Source organism: Ambystoma mexicanum, chromosome 8, assembly GCF_040938575.1.
Source record: "Ambystoma mexicanum isolate Mex_15411 chromosome 8, UKY_AmexF1_1, whole genome shotgun sequence".
NCBI classification, from domain to species: Eukaryota; Metazoa; Chordata; class Amphibia; order Caudata; family Ambystomatidae; genus Ambystoma; species Ambystoma mexicanum.
Genome location: NC_090929.1, coordinates 1,081,866,100 through 1,081,885,029, shown reverse-complemented (window position 1 = coordinate 1,081,885,029; position 18,930 = coordinate 1,081,866,100). Strand labels below are relative to the sequence as shown.

Below are 18,930 nucleotides of genomic sequence, written 5' to 3'. Positions count from 1 at the left end.
AGAAAACATCACAATGGAAGGGATGCAGCAACGGTCCTCTAATTGGCAAAGGTATCTGGGTGAATATCAGAATATTAGAGATTGATTATTCCAAGACTTGGTCCCTCTACACCGTTCCTCTCTGGGGATTACAGTGATATCAGTGTCACTCATTTTCTTTGTCATTACTGGAACATCTTTACCAAAAATAGACTTGGGCATCAAAAAACCAATTTTCATTCTACAATCATGTTATTCAATATAAGCATGACCTGCAAAGCCTATGTTCAAAAATACATTACTGCTATGCAGTGAGATAATGTTGCTTATCTTTAACAACTGAAATGAAAAAGTACGATTTAGGAATCAGTTTAAAATGGATATCTGCCAGGTTTAAAGTTTTAGGACCAACTGGCTACGAGAACTCTTGGTATGCCTAGAACCCAGGGTTCCATTGTATTTACTTTGCAATCCACGTGAGCAACTTGAAGTAAGCTCCGTGACTGTGGTTCTACAACACTGGCATTTGCATAGATTAACATGCTTTTAAAAATATCCAGTTGAAAGACAAGGACTTTACAGTGATTTTAACTTGATTTTACTCCATCGTCACCTGTACTATGTGCCCTCTGTTCTTTGAGCGAGAGGACAACCAAAACCTAAACCTGCCTCTTGCAACCATCTCAGATTATTTCAAGTCCAACTTAATAAAGAATGACCTAAATATTTTGGAGAAAGACAGGTTTTACAAATTGAGAAATTACTTTCGGTAATGTTCTTTCTGATGGACATGTCTTTCCTTTCACATATTTCTCAAGTTAGAAATATCCTCCAAGCGCAAGACTGATTGGGGAAACCTTTTAAGCCACCAGGGGCCACACTGCGGCTCTGTACTCGTATCGCTGGGACCCATGACTTAGGATGTAGTGTAACGTATGATACATTGAGCCGACTGCTCTGCATGACCTAACTTCTGCCCATTTTTCCCCTGCTATCAGAGGCTGAGGAACAGCCGAAATTCCAGAGGTTACAATATATCCGCAATTAGGGTTTGGGAGGGCATGAACGTTACCGAACATTACCAAAGGTTAGTAATTAATTCTTCCAGTGGATACCTTCTTCCCACAGACTTCATCTTTGAAATATGCCCAAATCAGTACAGAACCTGAAGGAAGGAGGAGTGTGTGGAACCATACCCAACACCAAAAAAATGATGGAGCACAGTACAACTTAAGTAGGCACCCTGACCGAATGAAAGCATACATGTATGTATGGAAAACTTGTGCAAGGAAGCCAAAATAGCCACCTGAGATGTCCACAAAAGGAAACCCCCTCTGCATGCAAGAGGTGGCCGCCAAGTGCTATAAACCAGAGGGTGTCTCAAGTACTAGTCCCCATGAACTTGTTATCCAGGTAGCCTGGATTCAGCCATCGCTGTTGGATCCAGTTCCTGGCAGTGGACCATTACGGGAGGATCACCTGGGTGAGGGATCCTCAGGAAGTAAGGTAGGGACACCCAATGGTGAGATACAGTATCGCCTTTCCTTTCAGACCTCTTCCCCATCCTACCGTACAAGATTTGCTGACTTTTCAACCACCCCCTTTCATGTAAACACTGAGACGAGTAAGAGAGGGACTAGGAGGATGAAGATTACTGACAGAAAACACAGTCAGATACAGAAAACTGATTCTTCCCCTTTGACAGTCGACAGTAATGAGGCCAGGCAAAGTCAGGCCTCCCTTTTCAACTACTCACACTTGACTCCACTTTACTCTCCCAGGAAGTATACAAGGCGGAGCAGAAGAGCACACTTTGCGCGAGCTGGGGATGCTGCAGGGCACCAGGACGCCAGAGAGAGACCGGTGAAGCTGAGAGGAACCTGGAAGGCCTGGAAGAGAAAGAACTACCCAGACACTGAGCCAGACTGCGCACGGGAGGCTGCAGTGCGGAGTGGAAGCTGTGCCTCCAGGGAGCCTAAACCAGGGGCAGCTGAGTTACCTGGTGGCCGCCACAACAAAGCTCCTCCCATGGGTTAAACAGGAGAGCCCAGGCCTTTGATGGGTAGGTGGAGAGATCCCCACCTCATTTCAACATCCCTTTTAACTCCTCCAGCTCGCAAAGCCAGACAATGCCATTTTGGGGAGCTTTGAAGTGGGAGCAAAAATAACCAGGTGCATTCTGGGACTCGAATTCCTAAACATTGAAACTTTTAGAAAATCGTGCAGAGAGCGAGGCGAGAAGGGAAAGCGAAGCGAGAAAGACCAGTAGAACGCGAGGGCAGGAAATCACGGGAAGGCGACACGACCATGGAAGGCGAACAGACAGGACCAGGAGGCGAATGAAAGGCTGTCGTGCTACCAGCTGCGGGGTGAGGGTCTCTGCAGAATCCCAAAGGTGGAACTCCCTGCTACTGCAGAAGGTCACAGCGGTACTTCCTTCATGTGCGGTATGAGGACCTGAAAGAAGGTTAGCCGCGCTGGGCCAAAAGCCTCGACTACACAGGTCTTGATAAACTGTATCAGCCGCTGCCGGTGAATGAAACAGGAGATCGGCTTGCGTTGATAAATGAAAAGGACATTAACGTTTGAAGTGCTTGTTGGGTTGTCCAAAAACCACGAGCGAAAGCACATTGTGGCAAGAATGAAGAATGGCGAGATTGTGCATGTGAGAGAAGCCGCAAAAGAAACCGAGAAAGGAGGCGAATAGTGAAAGTGGTCATACAAGGGTTAAGTCAAGGGTACAAGCCCCCCCTCGCACAATCGAAAGTCTTTGACAAAAAGCTGAAACAAAGTATAAAGACGCCAACTATGAACTGCAGATACCAGAAAGACTCAAGTGGTGCTCACAGTCATGCCACTGTTCTGACTTGTACTGTGATGTAACGTGGGGAAGGGAGTGCATTAGTTCACCAGTCCTGAAACCTTTTGGACATTTCAGTTCACGCTACACTCTTTTGTTATACATATCACTGTACCACACCCTTTTTTTATATAGAGTAAGGATTTGGCAATAGGTTTATTAGTATGGGCCATTTTGTTTTGACATGGCACCAATAGGTCGTAGCTTGCTCCCATCTTAGATTTAGGTTTAGATTAGGCTTTTTTTTTCTCACCCATATACTGTTCAATAAACACCCTTGGATTGTACGCCTTGAGTCTGTCGAACTTCTGATAACCATGCCTTCCTTACACAAGTCTCAGGTAGAATGCGCTTTGAGACCCTCATCGACTTCCTTGTTGGCCAGACTGTACCATTCAGAAATGCAGCGGATGATCCAACTTGACAGGGTCAACTCTTATAAGGATGCCTTTCCCCATAATACATGTACGTTGATCATTACCAACAATGCGTACAGCTGGTCTGTGATCAGTGGTGGATGCAGGAATTGCACATACAGGCCCCATATATCCGAAGGTCGAGCATGCAACGAATAAACGTAACTTCAAAGTCATAACAATATGCAATGTCTTCTAGCCATAGAGACATTTTTGGTGCAAGCCCTTTCCACCATTCCAGCGCCACTCTTCTACGAGGCCAATATCAGGAGAAGCCCTACCAACCTTCTAGCCTGCCTGGGTAGATCCAGCAATGCTATTATTGGATCTGCCCTTATTGTTTCCTTTGTGATTGGCGAAATCGCTTCAAAGACCGCTCCCCCCAGAACGTGGCGACTGGAGGACAATGCCATGCAAGATTAACGAAATCGGCAATAAGTGCTTCTCACCTTGAACACTCCATGTGGCACACCTGGAAAGTACTTATGCAGTTTGGACGGCAAGAGTTAATTTGGTGTAGGAAATTTAAGTGGATGTGCATGTTTATCTGGCATTAAGAGAGACAGTTGTAGTTTGACCCATTATGTACGACCACTCTTTGTTCCCAACTTATCTTCCCACCTTTGCTTTGGGTTGCTCCCTACCTGCAGATTCCCAGACATAAGTCTGCTGTGTATATCTGAGACCAGCCTTCCCCCTCCTTGAGCAGTAATTACCTCATGAAACAACGGGAAGGTTGGTGGCTGGTGAGGAAATATGAGGAAGTGTCCCATCAACTCATTTCCAATGCAAAAATACATAAACATGTCTAGGGGGTGTGGCCACCCTTTGGTCTCCCTCCCCCTTTGTCTCTACACTCATCCAGGGAGATAAAGATATCATCCCTAAAGTAGTACCCCAACTGCCAATGTGAAGTTGGCCAGCCAGATTAATGTAGACCTTTACGTGAGTGACCTTCATCCCTTGAATGTATCTAGCAGGACTGACAGGGTCAACTTGATAGCAGCCTTGTCAGTCTAGGCATCAGCAAAGCCATCCCCTTCCTGATGTCCCTTGCCTAAAACATATTAGAGAGCCGTCTTCTGTTACAGACAATGAAAAATGTCCTATGACTTAGATGGATGGGGCAGAGGGAAGAAGCCAGGAAGAATGATCTTCTGAGACAGTTGCAAGTCTGACATATCCTTGGGAATGAACAACGGTCTCAACTTCATCTTTTCTATGGGGAAAACAAGCTAAGTAGATTTGACAGAGTAACGACATCACTCTGACTCTGAGCCAAAGTGATGGCAGCAAGGACAAATTATCTCAAGGGTGAACTGAATTAAAAGGCCCAAGTGCAAAGGCCCAAATGGAGCTCCCCATAAAAAATTCAAAACAATATCCAAATCCCACACAGGAACAAAAAACGGGCATGTTTGAATTATTTAGTTGACCCTTGCAAAAACTATTTAACAGTAGGAATAGTAAAGAAAGAGCCCTATTTGGGAGTCCTCTTGAAGACCAAAACTGCAGCCAAGAATCCCTGAGCAGTACCCATCCGTATGCCCTTGTTGGACATAGAAAGCAAGATATCAGAAACTGAAGAGCTCTGGCAAGTCAAAGGATACCGACAATTCACATGGCAGCAAGAAAAAAAAACATATGCTAGCTGCAAGAATAGATCAGCTATGTCACAGGCCGGCTGGCCGAAGGGAGTACATCAAGGTCCTTATTGGACAGCTCTACTCACTCTTTGTACAACAACCTTTTGAGCAGCCAAGAATGAAGGTTGAGCCTACACTAGCTCTAATCAGGGATCTTTATCTCCAACAAGGAGAGCAAATCCACTCTCAATGGGATGTGCTAGAGAGGACAGTTGGATATTTCAAGAAGTGCCGAGTTCCATTTACCCCGGTTCCAATTCAGAGCTCTCAGGAGGGTTGAACCAAACCTCTTAGTTTCCTGAGCAACAATCAGGGATGACAACAATCAGTGGGAACACAGAGGAGACTGAAGTTCCACTCTACAATCAATGTGTCCCTCAGGGCACTCTGATGGGGGTGAGGTGTGGGGGCAACCCTGGAGCAGAACTACTCACACTTCCTGCTGAAACTGCAAGCAAAGGGTTACGTTTTTATGTGTGTGATATAGTTAACAAATGAAACTTTACACACATACATAAAAACGATTTAGTACAATAAAAACAAACTTACAAAATACTAAGTCATTCAACATCAAGTATCATTTAATAAAAACCTTTTAAAACCGAGATTTCACACCAAGACAAGCAATTTTAGTAGATTCATCACATTAACAATCTGTCATTGGCACTAACTAGTAGCTTCCACCAGAAAGATTCCCAATTTAACAAAGGACAAGTATTAGAATAGGATTTAAAAATGTCCCCTCGTTGAATAGCTATGGCCGTACATTCCACAATTAGATGTTTCAAAGTGTCACAGTCAATTGTACAGCAATGACACAGGCGTTCAGTGGATGAAACCAATGCCCGGCCACCTAGGACATCGTTGGTTGGAAATAATTTAGTTTTATACGTAGGCAGGCGTATCTCAATGCTCTTGAAGCATGTTTTATCATGTATTTCTGGGGTGAATTGAACAATTTAATGTCCAGAGAAAAGTGCTCAAATAGCTTGTAAACTAGCAATTCCCCGTTTGCAATCCAGTCATTTTCAAATATTACCTCTTAACCTTGCCTGGCTTACACTCCAATTCATCCAACGGTACAGCTCTTTCAAGACCTTAGGCGCCGAACAGTTGTCTAGATTGTAAAGTGTATTCAATTGAATAAAAAGAGCAGAGGGTGGAGGAAACATGATAGATCTTAAGGTGAGAATTCTTCTCCAGTGGACCTTGGTGTCTAAAGATGTGATGCCCAGAATATGCTTAACCGGTGGGAATGGGGTAACACCTGGAAGGCTCAGAAATTGTTTCCAAATAAAAGACTCACTGTTAGCCCAATCCAAGCCCTCCTCCTGGACCTGCTCACCGTAAGTTAGTTTTGGTACTAGGACCCCAAGTAAGGAAAGATATATTGGGCGCTTCAATTGGAAAGCCTGATTCTTCAAAAGTTGTAAAACAAGGCAATTCAGAGCTTTACTGGTTCCCTTACGAAACCCGGATTAATTAGAATCCAACTTATTAGCATGAATTGCCCATCTTTCAAGTGCATGAAGCAGGAAGGTAGAGAAAATCTTATAGGAAGCATCCAATGGAGATGGGGCGGTAATTACCGGATTCGCCCTATCACCCCTTTTAAAAATGACTATCACAATGGACTCTCTCCAAGTTGCAGGGCACCTGGTCCGCCCAACCACGTTGCAAAACAGCTGAAACAATACCTCAGCCCATAGAGAAGGTGCTGATTTTAATGTCAAGTTGGAGATCCCATTGGGTCCAGGGGCCTTCCAAGACTTGGATCGCCATAAAGCCACCTGAATTCCTTGTCGATCAAAGTCGAATAGGACACAAGCCTCCCTAGCCATACACGGTCTCATGGTCACAAATGCAAACTTTAGCACTAGTCACAGCAGAATAGAGCTCAGTGAAGTAATTCTCCCATGCCTTGCCTGGAATCGGCTGGTGTTGTAAAGAGAGTTGCACACCCCCTACCCCCTTGTATTAGTCTCCAAAAGTTAGTCGCATCTCGAAAGGCCAGGCCTGCTAACATGTTTTTGGCATATCTCTTTGCAGTAGCAGGGCACGATGACTACTTCACGCAATTTCTAAGTTTGCTTAAGCTTAGTTATGACTGCAACCATGTTTAAGCACAATTTACTTATTTCCTTAATAGCCACCTTCAACTTCTGCTTAGCATGCATCACCGCACTAAACGTGTGAGAAGTTATCGTGCAGTTGCTATCCATTCTAATGGTCGAGAACGGAATCAGGGCTGCAAGTGCGCCCTTCAAGTGAGGCGAAAAAAGAGGACACGTATATACAAAGAGTCCCCCCAGTAAATCCTCGTCAATCATAGTAGTAAACCTGGCCGCATATTTTGGGAGCCAACATACAGCCTGGTTACAAGAATTAATCTCTAGGGAGTCTGAAATCTGATCTGAGTTATCCATAGTAAGAATACCTCCTAAGGACGCCCTAGGAAGTGAATGGTCACTGCAAGTATAGGGGTCAACTCTAAAGTTGTTAATAGTGGAAAAGATGTGGGCAGAAACAAATATATAGTCCAACGTGGATTTGTAAAGACCATCTGACCAAGTATAGTTGGGCGGTTTATCAGCCAGAGTATTCTCATTTAGGGAAACCAAATCCAAACTATCCAGACACGCACAAAAAACTATCCCTCAAGCTCTAGCAGATTGAGAAAAACGCCTGGACATCTCAGGTCGATACCACTGGGAGTTTAAGCATTCGGAATTAAAATCGGCCATAACCAAAACAAAAAAAAAAACATTAGGTAATAAACAGTGTGAATCAAATACATTAATAATGAATGACATAAAATCTATCAAAGAAGTCGATACAAGATTAAAATAGATGTTCAAGACGATTAAGACTTCATCAAAAGGGTCAAACCATGTTATTTTACAGATTAAAATGTCAGGATGGCCTATACATAGATTTTCAATATTAGAACCAGGGGGGGACACACCAGGCAAAGATTAAGCCACCACATGGCCTGCCCTTTAGTTCCCTTCCTGGCAGGCTCGAACGCAACAGTGAAGCCATCCACAAGGGGAGTGTCAAGCATGAAGGATTCTTGAATAGATATGAAGTTTGCCTCTTTCCAAAGTTCCCTATTTGAGGGAAGATGGTGAAACCCACGCGTATTCCAGGAAACAATCCTGACCGGAGTAATTCATCGGGTGCCCCTTTGCAAAGGGTTACGTTGGTCTAAAGAATTTATAATATAAGACCAATCATATGTCACTTGACAGCTCAATCTCCAAGGGGAGACATCATTGGATGCATTTTGTGCAGCCAATTGCATGTTAATTTTTAAGGCTTCTCGATGGCTAAACTCTGGTCCACCATCTGGGGAGAATAGGTCCTTTTGGAATATTATGCAGCCAATCTTCAAATAAAGAATACCCCATATTTAGCAAACATTCTGCCTCGGCAACAACTAGGTTGTAAATAAGCTTAGAATAAAAGCCAATTTTAAACAAATCAACATGCCTAAAGTCCAGAAACAAGATTCTGGCAATTTCTTTTGAGCAAAGTGATTGTAGACTGGTTATTTGATCAAAAAATGCTAAAATATATTGACGATTTAGCAGGTAAAGCTCTTTAACCCTGAAGGTGCGACTCAAACACACATCGCTCAACTGATCCCCCTCTGACGGGACTGGACACGGACAGCACGTACGCATGAGTGTCATCAACATTCTCCCCCCTTCACTGGTAGTCTAAAGGTTAATCGTGGGGCAAGCATCCCTACTGGCTCAAAAGGTTTAGCAGTAGGCTGCAGTTTCAGCAAAGTGGAATTGATAGAGGCGTGGGTATGAGGTACTCTAGTATCACCACCTCATGCCATAGGTTGTGGCAGGGGACGCCTTTTTTGTCTGGCAGGGTGGCCAAAAGGGCCTCCTCGTCAGATTCAATTGATGAAGTGGAAAGAGAGGAAAGGTTTAAGCCCTCATTGATTACTTGTGTCATTTTAGGTTTAAGGTATGCAGTAATCTGTGATTTATTATTTGTCTCACGTTCAGCAGAACGAAGCTGAGCAGAAGTTACTGCCTGCATCTGTGAGCGAGCCTTGCCCTTTTCACGGTTACCAGCCACCTTAAAAGCAGAAACCTGTGGCTTGGAGATGGGAAATCCACCTGCAAGATCGGATCATCAGAGAATACTTCCATCTCTACCCTAATGGATCGCAAACATTAAAGGGAACCTTCATTATTTGTGAGAGTTGTCAAAGTAGATTTTTTTATCATTCTTGGCTTTCTTTTTCTTTCTGCGGCCAACTTCCACAGGTCCTGCTGACTCACCAACAGCAGCCACCTTCAGAGAGGGCATTAACCCCCTAACCGCCTCCACAGGTTGGTGAGAAGGGATATTGCTTGAGGCTGGCAAAACTTGAGATTCAGTGTCCTTTTGTAAACAGCTGTGTGCGCCAACAGCCACTACCTCATCTAAAATACCCGACTCAAACCATTTTGCTGGGTATGAACTGCAGTCGGCCCAAGACGTTTGAGCAGCAACAGAAACTGAATTTACAGCCATAGGAGCACAGCCAGACAAAGGGGTTTTCCAAATTACGCCTGGGGCGCTGAACACCAAGAAGAAGCCTTCAATAAAATTCATTTTTGCAAGCAGATCCTTCAATGAGGATCGTACTTTTCTCAATTCATACAGATTCAGGTCATGTCCCCGAACCATAGTGTCTAAAATCCTGGATAAGACGGGAAAAGAGAAAGCATCAACCACTTGCTCTTCTTGAGCTTGATCATCATGTCTCATCAGAAGACAGAGATGAACAGTGTGTTGACGTTGGGCCAGGCTGATTAAAAAAGTTGTGTGTGCCTGGCAGAATTAGCGAGCCATGACAGATTGTAGGAAACACACCAACCTCCATCTCGTGGGCCACCGGCTGAAAGTGTGAAGTCTTAAAGAGTTTCACCTCCTCCATGTTCCTCGCTTGAAAGGGAGATCCTGGGATGGACTGCGCTAATCGACCACCCAAGGATAGGTGCACTCTTTTTTAAATTCCATTGAGACCACCATGGCCAGAATGAAAACGTCAGGGACGAAGTACGACCCTACTCGATCTGCTATGTCTTTTGGGTCTGCATAGGTTAAATAAAGTGAGCCATCTGCACTCTTCTCAGTGATGACATTTCCCACATCAATAGAGGCCCTCGTGGGGGGAGTTTAGATTTTCCAAGTTAGAAACGCCACCGCCCATACGTTCCTCTGTAGTTTCTGATTTCCTCCCTGTTGATTTGCCACTGCGTAGACCTGGCATGGTTTACAGGTAAAAGGAACACAATCAAACAGGCTACAATCGAAATTAACAGTTATACAGTACCTTTGGCGTTTGAAGTTAGCTAGATGGCACAAAAAAAATTGAAGGCGTTGTGCAGATCAAACAAAAGTGCACCTCACGCCATCATCCGGTGGACCACAGCAGACCACTTAGACCGCAGCACTTATACCACTGTTATTTATACCAATGGCAACAGGTGGCATTTAGCGACAGAGTCTTCACACGCTAGGCCTGATGAATTCGGGACAAAGATGTGCAATACTTCAACCAGCCGACCTCAGCTGGGCTCACAGCTCACGACTGCTGCTTGTCACTGCCGATACCGCAGTCGCTAGTTTAGAGGAGCTCCAGAACAAGTGGGACCACTGGGACATGCAGACCTACGTTAGAGGATGGGCTCTCAGGACGTACAGTGTCAAATGCGTCAAGCCGCACTGCTACGTTAACACTAGCGCAATAACTTGCAGCCGCCTCAGACACCCTGAAAAGGGTTAACTTTGAACCCCTACCCCAGCCACCAAGAGAGCTTGCCCAGAACTCCCTTGCACTGTTCCCACTCATGGGAGACTGACAACTACCTGCCCAAGGCATTCACAACTTTGTTCACATTACTGGCTATATGGGCTGCCAACACGGAGGCTAGAATGACAGAAGGAGAAATGACTTACTGTAATGTTTTTTATTGACTCTTCCTCATCAGAAAGATATCCTTTCCAGCAACAACACTTGGAAAACCTTTTCGACAGGCAGCGTATTGCACTTGGCCGTTGATCCCTCTTGACTCGAAGCAACAGTTGTCAATCCAGACATGACTTCAGACCTTGTACATATACTGCATCACAATGCCGCCATACCTCAGTTCCCCACCTTTTTCCCCCCTGAGCTCGGCCACTGCAGAGGAAAAATCAAACAATTTGGCTGAAACAGCCACAGCTCATACAAAAAAGTAAAACCTAACAAGGTTTTTTTTTTTAAATAGTCAGGACCAGAACCACAAAAGGATGTGAAAACAGACAAATGAATTATACGGTAGTCCTTTAAGCGAGAGCTTGCCTCAAGTTAGTCGCATGAAGAGGAATCGACGGCTGAGTCAAGGTGCACTAACACCACCTGTCGAAAAGTTTTCCTGAGCTGACACTGGAGAGGATATCTGATGATTAATCCATGGGAGAAAGGCAATCCATTGAAATTCATGTTCATGGAGGAAAACTGTAGGCCTGATTTTTCTAAACAGAGAAGATATTGCTATTTGCTCTTGCCAGGCTACCAGAAGCTTAGGAGCCTTGCAATCAGACTCAATTACGCCAAGTTAGGTTGTACTCTTTGTGGTTCATCTTGCTCAGGTCATCCCATCTGCCTGGCATGGTCTACTCCGTTGACATGGATAGGTGGAGCAAGTCTGAGTGCCACAATTTATGTGACCAAGGAGCAGCTATGAGGATCATCTTCCTTTTTGATTGTTCCAGCTTGATAATCCCTTTGAGCAACAGTGGCATCAGAGGAAGCTCAAAGAAGAAAATCTTGACCAGCTGATCTAATGGGTATTATTTTTTCTTCCTCACCCACCCAATACCCCATAACTAGATCCTGTCTCTGAGAAAGTGGTTGCAAAGCATCTAGCTTTTTCCAGCCGTGGTAACCTCCATCTTTAGAATACAGATCGCACAACATTGTCGCTCTGCTGGATGTGCATGCTTAAAGCGTCTACATGTGGGAGGTGAATGGCTGATAGTGTGATGCACCTTATAGGCAGCCAGTGCCGGATGTTTTGTGCCTGTTTGGAGAGATTTCTGCACACAGCACTGCCTTGCTTGTTGAGGTGACAGCATTGTGGTGTTGTCTGTCTGTTTCAAGATTCACAAGAAATTTGTAATATAATGAAAGTGGTTTTATATATCACTCTTCTGCCAATAATGTTTGCATTGCTGAGCATGATTCTTTAAGAAAGGAGGGCAGTGTTTGTTAGTCGGACAGGGGGAAGGCTGATGCTGAAACCTTTGATTTTGCTGGATGCAGTTCCTAAGTACCCATTGCCAGTGTCGATATGAAAATCCCAATGTCATTTTTGGTGGGTACAGACAGGGCAGGTTAGCCATATGTGTAGGCCGCGGATTGTGGAGTGCATACATTAACAGCATGGTTGTTTATAGAAGATGGATACGGCCTGAATCGGTTAAGTACACTAGACCTAGGAGTTCATCTGTAGGACTGTGGGAGGTGTAAGGATGCTAGATTTTAATAGTGAGGAGTTTGTTGAGGGATAGGGGTGAAGGTTAAGATGATTTCTAGAATCTGGCCAGGTGGACATATTGTAGGAGGCAACCCTAGTTATAATGAACTCGGAGCTCAGAGGTTTGTCAAAACCTCATCAAGATACGTGGATGAGCAGTCAAGGCTTATTCTCAGGAGAGAAAGAGTGGGATCAGGGGTCCCCAAGAGTCCACACAGTATGGCACACAATCCAATTTAGACAGTCCTGCACACAAATACAATTATTTATTATAGGCATTCTGAACACACTGGAAAATTAATCCAACAGGTAGAATTATCGCGCAACACTCTATGATACTATGATATACAGTCACCAGAAGCTCGCATATACATCATATTACTAACTTAACAAAAGCAGGTAATTATAGTTGATGCATTCAATAATGGAACCAGATCACAAGATAATAAGTAACTCCAAACCATAAGATTAATAGGGATGTGAGCCCAAAAGTCACAGGAGCCCCAATGTTTCTCACCATAATAGAGTCTCTGTAGTTAAGTTCAATAAGCTTTTGTTGGTGATAGCTTAAAAGTTCATCAGCAATTTTACTAGAGGGACGTAGATGTTTTATTTTATTCCAGACACAAAGCTAACCCAGGGGCAGCATACTCGACACAGGTTCGACATACAAAAGGTTAGTGAAATGGAATAGGAGTCTTTGTCTTGTTACCAATGTTATCCTAGGGAGAACAGGGGGGGACAGATACATTGGGGTTACTTACCCCACTGACTCCGATTTTCCCAGATGTCATTGTGGTTCCGGTGAGTGGTGCCAGGAGTTGCGGGTTCAAGGATTCTTTCAGTCTGGTACAGCTGTAAAATGCAACCTCTGTCAATGAAGAAATGCAAAAAACACTGATGCAGACCTCCTCAGGACACTGCAGGTTGGAGAAAGGCGAGTTCCAGGAACGGTCTCTGCACACAGCTGACGTCAGGTGTCCTTTCAGTTATAGTCACAGAAGCTGCTCCAGGACAGGATTCCTTGATGCTGGGACGCGGAAATTCGGGTAGAAGGCAGCTTGTGGCACAAGCTGGCGACCACCGAAGTTCCAGATTCGCACGTGAAATAGCGACGCTTTCTCAAGGAAGCCCAAGAGAGAGGTGGTCAGTCCACTGCGCAGCCCATGGACACTTCTGAAGGCCTCAGAAGGACAGGGTCCTTGAGAAGGCGTCAAGACTAGTTGTGGTCTCACTAGTCCAAGTACTGAGGCACTGATTGGGGTCTTCGGAGCTCAGGTAGTCGAACAGGGCTTTGCAAGGTCGGATACAGAAAGTGATGCTGGGCCACCTGAGGAGTCATCTTCAGATCTTCAGCAGACTGTTCATCTTTGAGTGACTATTGGCTCTTTACTGGGCAAGGGCATGACCTCATGAGGAATTTCCTGACCTGGCAAGGCAGAAAGAAGGCCAAACAACAGTATGGCCAAAGAAGAAAGCGAAAATCTTGTGCCACAGCCGTTTGAGAGCGCTAGTCCGGTTTAGTAGATATATGTGGTAAATGCGAATGTGCTCACTAAAAATAATGCACAAATGGTAAAAATGTATCTGCTGCCACCAGCTTGTCTTTAAGCGCATATAAAAGTAACTAAAAATCCCACGTGTAAAAAGCTAAGGGGATAAAAAAAAGAAAAAAAAACCTTTTGCACTGCACTGTAAGGTGCTGTGTGTAATGTTAAAAAGTACAAGAATTCAATAGTACTAATAGTCTGAAGGACTGATCAGTTGTCCATATAGCATTGAGCAAAAAGCAAGGGTAACGAAGCTGAAGGCATTACTTACCTTCAAAAAGTCAGGACAGGATCAAAACAGAGCAAAAAGAATGGGGTTCCACAGGAAACTATGGAGGAAAAGTTGCAAAAAGAGAAACTTTTTGTAACACGGGTGTTGCCAATTCCTGACTCTCGGTGCTAGATTTCTGCAAGATTAAAGGTGCAGACCATGCAGGAGAGGTTTCATGAATCAGCTTGGTTTCCTGCAGATGGTGGTGCCAAGAGTTTGGAAAAATGCTTGTCATAAATTAGCTCAAGTTACTGGTGCAGAGATTTTAGTCAGTTGCTATTTTTCTTTTTTTTCCAAGTGGTTTCTTGAAAAGCCAATTATTGAGCCATTTCCTGAAAGTTAGGTGGTTCTCCAGGCAGAGAAGTCTGGATAGGGTCTTCCACAGTTTTATTGCCAAAACTAAAAAAAAATAAAGGATCCTCCTTGCAGTCTCTTTTTCAAGTTTGAGACTATTAACTAGTGGCAGCATTGCTGGACCCAAGTGTTCTGGAAGGAGTGTAGTGTTTGAAACCTAATTTTGAGGGAGGAAGCCCCCCCCCCCCCCAACGGTAGTATGAATGATGGGCCATGCACAAGGTTTTGAAACAAACCCTTTTTTTATGGGTAGCCAATGGAGAGTACATAATGCTGGCCTGATATGTTCAAATCACTACATTTTGAGAAGTAGTCTGCCCGCTTCATTTTGAACACTTTGAAGTTTCCTCATAAGGTAATCTAGAAGTTGAGATAGAGGCTGTTTGCATAGTTTAGTTTGGATAGTATCAGAGAAATTATGGTCATGGCCCTATGGGGTGACTTATGAGGTGCGGCGTAGCATACAGAGCTCATAGAAACAGCTTCTGATGATGGCTTTGATATGTGGAACAAGAGTGAGGGTGTTGTCCATTTTCGGTCCTAGATGTCTTAGTATGGTTGACAGATTTTGATAGGGTCCCATCTCATCAAGCCACATGATTGTGGTGGAGTTAGAATCTGTAGGATTACAGAGCATCAGCTTTGTTTGGCTGGGGTTGAGTTTTAGTCTGTTTACTGTCATCCATGCATCCACCTGTGCTAGGACGTTTTTAATGACTGGGGTGTTTGGTGATGAGTGGTTCATAAATATATAGATTATTTGAGTCTCATCCATTTAGTTGTAGCAGGAGAGAACAGATGTATTGCTGATGTCAAGTAGAGGCAAAGGGGAGAATAGCCTGTAACACAAGGCAGACCACCCTCAATTCCGGCATCGTTATGTGGTAATTTTGATGTCCCATGGGTGGTAAAGTAGTCTATGTGTGTTTCTGAAACCCTCTCAGAAGGGCCCATTACAACTGTTTGCTCTGTCAGAGGATTTTGAAAAGCAATTCCTCGTACTAAATTCTAAACTATCTATTTTTCACCCCACTGTAGCAAATGCTCGGTTATCTGTGAAACCATTAGGGCCTCTTCCCAGTTATTTCATCTGTAAGTGGTTTGCTTAGAAAGCCTGCTAAACTCTTGTATGTAGGTGTGCACAAGGCACAATGAAGATGCATGAAACCATTGATTCAAGTAGGGATAAGATCTTCCTGAATGCAGTCAGAAGCACCAACTTCATTGCTTCAACTTCTTATTGCCGATAACCTTTCTAGAAGAAAAAAAACTTCTTAGCACTGTGTTTAGGGATGCTTCCATTAAGTGAATTGTTTGGACAGGTTTAATTCGGGATGTCTTCATACTGAGCTGCAGGCCTAGCACAGAGAGAACCTGTGATTTGAGGTTGAAGGGCAGGATCTTGAAGAGGTAGACTTGTCCCTGCACAAATCACATGCATTTCTAGTGTTTTGAGGTAAAAGGAAAGTAGAAATATACGTCCTAAAGACCAATGGCGCACATCCAGACTCCCTTTGCCAGATGCTGAAAGAATTGATGATGTGTATGTGTTTTCACTTATTCCTTTTTTACATACTGGTTTGCTACACTGATGTCCAGAATTTATCACTTGGTCCGAAATCCTTTTTCTCTACCACAGAATAGCTATGATTAAATCCCTTTTCCCTGATGAACACTCAGAACCTTTTATATTGCCCCTTTCTGCAGTAGGATTTCTCTCTTCTGCTACAGCCGATGCAAGTAGGGTAGATTTTACTTCTTGAGCAGCAATACAGATGAACCTTTCCAAAATCTCAACCTATAGCCATCTGTTACACTATCAAGCTCCCAATAATCTTCTGTGGAGCTTTGCCAGAAAAGAAAATAGGTCTGAATGCTTACTACCATATGAGATGCACAATAGCGGGGACAGTCTGACATTCATTGCCTTTGTGGTTCAGCAGTCTTCCCAGCTACTGCTAACAATTGTCTCCCTACCTTTTATAATGGCTCCTCTGCTGCTAATGAGGTCTCTGTAGTTTGCATTACTGTTGGGATTGCTATTGTTGCCCATATGATGAATTACCTCCTTGTAGATACTATTTTTATCATACGAGTGACATCATGATTTGTATTCCCTTTTGTTTGGTTCCAGACCGTTTGTAGGGTTTTTCAAAACCATGACTTGTTTGGGGTTTTGTACGGCCAGCCTAGTAGAAATAGCAAGTACTTTCACACTTGGTGCTAACCAAGCTCTTGGGGTGGCAGAGACAGGGACGTAAAGCCTTAGATTTAGGAGGTCAGCTGTAAAGGTGCAATTAACAACACTGAAAGATGGTCAATTAATACATTTGCACTTAGATATTTAACAATATAATAATAAAGGAAAACAAATGCACTTAAATATCAAAATTACTATACACCATAAACAACTCTCATATATATATAAAATATACACTGTAGGCAATCCCAAGGATGCGGCACAACAGTGCACTGTTTCAAGCAATATTGTGTTTTAATTACACTTAGAAGAAACCATGAAGCCTACAGCGAAGTAAAGGGAGGAAAGGGGGGGATTAAAGCCAACCCCATATACTTCAAGGTATTATCACAATGCTTACTAAGCCATTCCTTTCACCAGGTGGCTCAAAACCTACTGGACAGCAAGTGTTTCAAGTGTTTCAAGTTCACGTGCAGGTAAGTGTTTAGGAAGTTCAGTAAGTCTTCAAAAACAAAAAACTTTACTTCAGCAAATTGCTAGGTAATGCAGAAAATGTCCAACACCTTTAACAACAAAGTTCTACATATGTAAGGGCACACTTCCGATTCCAAATCATTGACAGGATCCAAGGGTGGAATTCCAGATCAGAACTAGATCTAGAGCACACAGCCAGGTAAGTGTTTAGGGGGTGGGATTTACTCCCATACAAACCCTAAGGGGGTAGGTGGAGCAACAAAAGTGGCAAGTACACTTTGGGGCTCATTATGACTTTGGCGGTGAGGAATTAACGTGCTGGTATTACTGTATATCGGCACTTTTCCGCACCAGCAAAGTACAGGTTTTCCGGTGGGGTGGAGGAATTACCTGCAGCTAACAGCTCAAAAATAGCGTATAGGGCTCCATGAAATGGGGATTTACCACCCTTAGCAGCACCCGTAATCTGGCGGTAATACCGCTGGTCCGAGTGCCGGTAACAGTGTTACCATCTGCCTGTATCCTGGAGGAATTACCGTCAGGATACCGGCAAAGTCATAATGAGGCCATTTGTCCCCTCTCTTATATTCTCAAAGTACATACCCTCAGGTAGGTAAGAATTACTTGGGCCAACTTTGTGAACTTTTTATCTGGGTGTGGCTGGTCTATGGTTCGGGGATGCAGATGCTGAAGTCAATGTTGGATTTGAGTAAGGATGGATGTCTCAAGGGCACAGCAGGCAAAGAGAAGTGGTGGGAAAACCCTGGTCAGGGGCCAACAGTTTCAGCTCGATACACCAGTAGAAAACACAATCCTGGCAAGCTTCTCCAAGATGGCCGTTGCAGGCAACAATGAAGAAATACAGAGTCCCAAGTCGGGAAGATGCTTGTAGCAGCAGAGAGACCTGGTCAGTGAATTGGCCAACCACAGGAGGGTGTTAGGAAACCGATGATGTCCATCAAAGGCAACACTATGATGCAGGATACATGACTAGTTGATCTCACCAGTCAATGGAGGAAGGCACTGACTTTGGTGGTTGGCTTTACCATAGCAGCAGTTCTCCAAGTTCTTCTCAGTGACAAATTATATCTACATATTCTTGAATGCAGAAAGCAACATCGCCAGCGGCTCCAGACCCTCTCCTCATCCAGCATTCGAGCTGGGGCCTGCCGCAGCCCACTAATCGCCAGAATCTTCTCCATTCAAACAAAACAATTAAAGGTTGTACACTCATGGACAGCCACCTACCAGACATCCGTCCAGCAATTCAATGGAAGACGTGTGGACTGGGACCACACAATTTTAAACCCAGTCAAAACGAGCTCCAGTAAGAGAAGGACTCCATGAAAATGTATGCCCCAATTAGTTGTTTCCCTGATTGGGAGCCCAGAAAGATGCCCAAAAGCAGCACTGCCAAAGGAAAGGATATACACCCTGAGGGGAACCCATTTTGAGCAGTTTGACCTCAAGGTGGCACACTCACAGGACAAAAGATGATACCTGGTGGTGCAATGGAAAAATATATACAAAACTATTCACTGTCACAAGCATGTCCTACACACATCAAAAGGAATAACAAATATTGCCGGAGAAAAAGAAAAGGGGGCACCATGTGCCCTTGCAATACTCAGCTTAAGGCAGTGTGTCT

At 44.0% G+C, this 18,930-nt stretch overlaps 1 protein-coding gene across 6 annotated transcripts in view; it reads right to left on the bottom strand.

Annotated features, from left to right (window-relative positions):
• Nucleotides 1–18,930, bottom strand: part of UBR4 (ubiquitin protein ligase E3 component n-recognin 4) — a 2,945,062-nt gene that overhangs the window by 444,651 nt on the left and 2,481,481 nt on the right. The gene's annotated exons all lie outside the window — the stretch shown is intronic.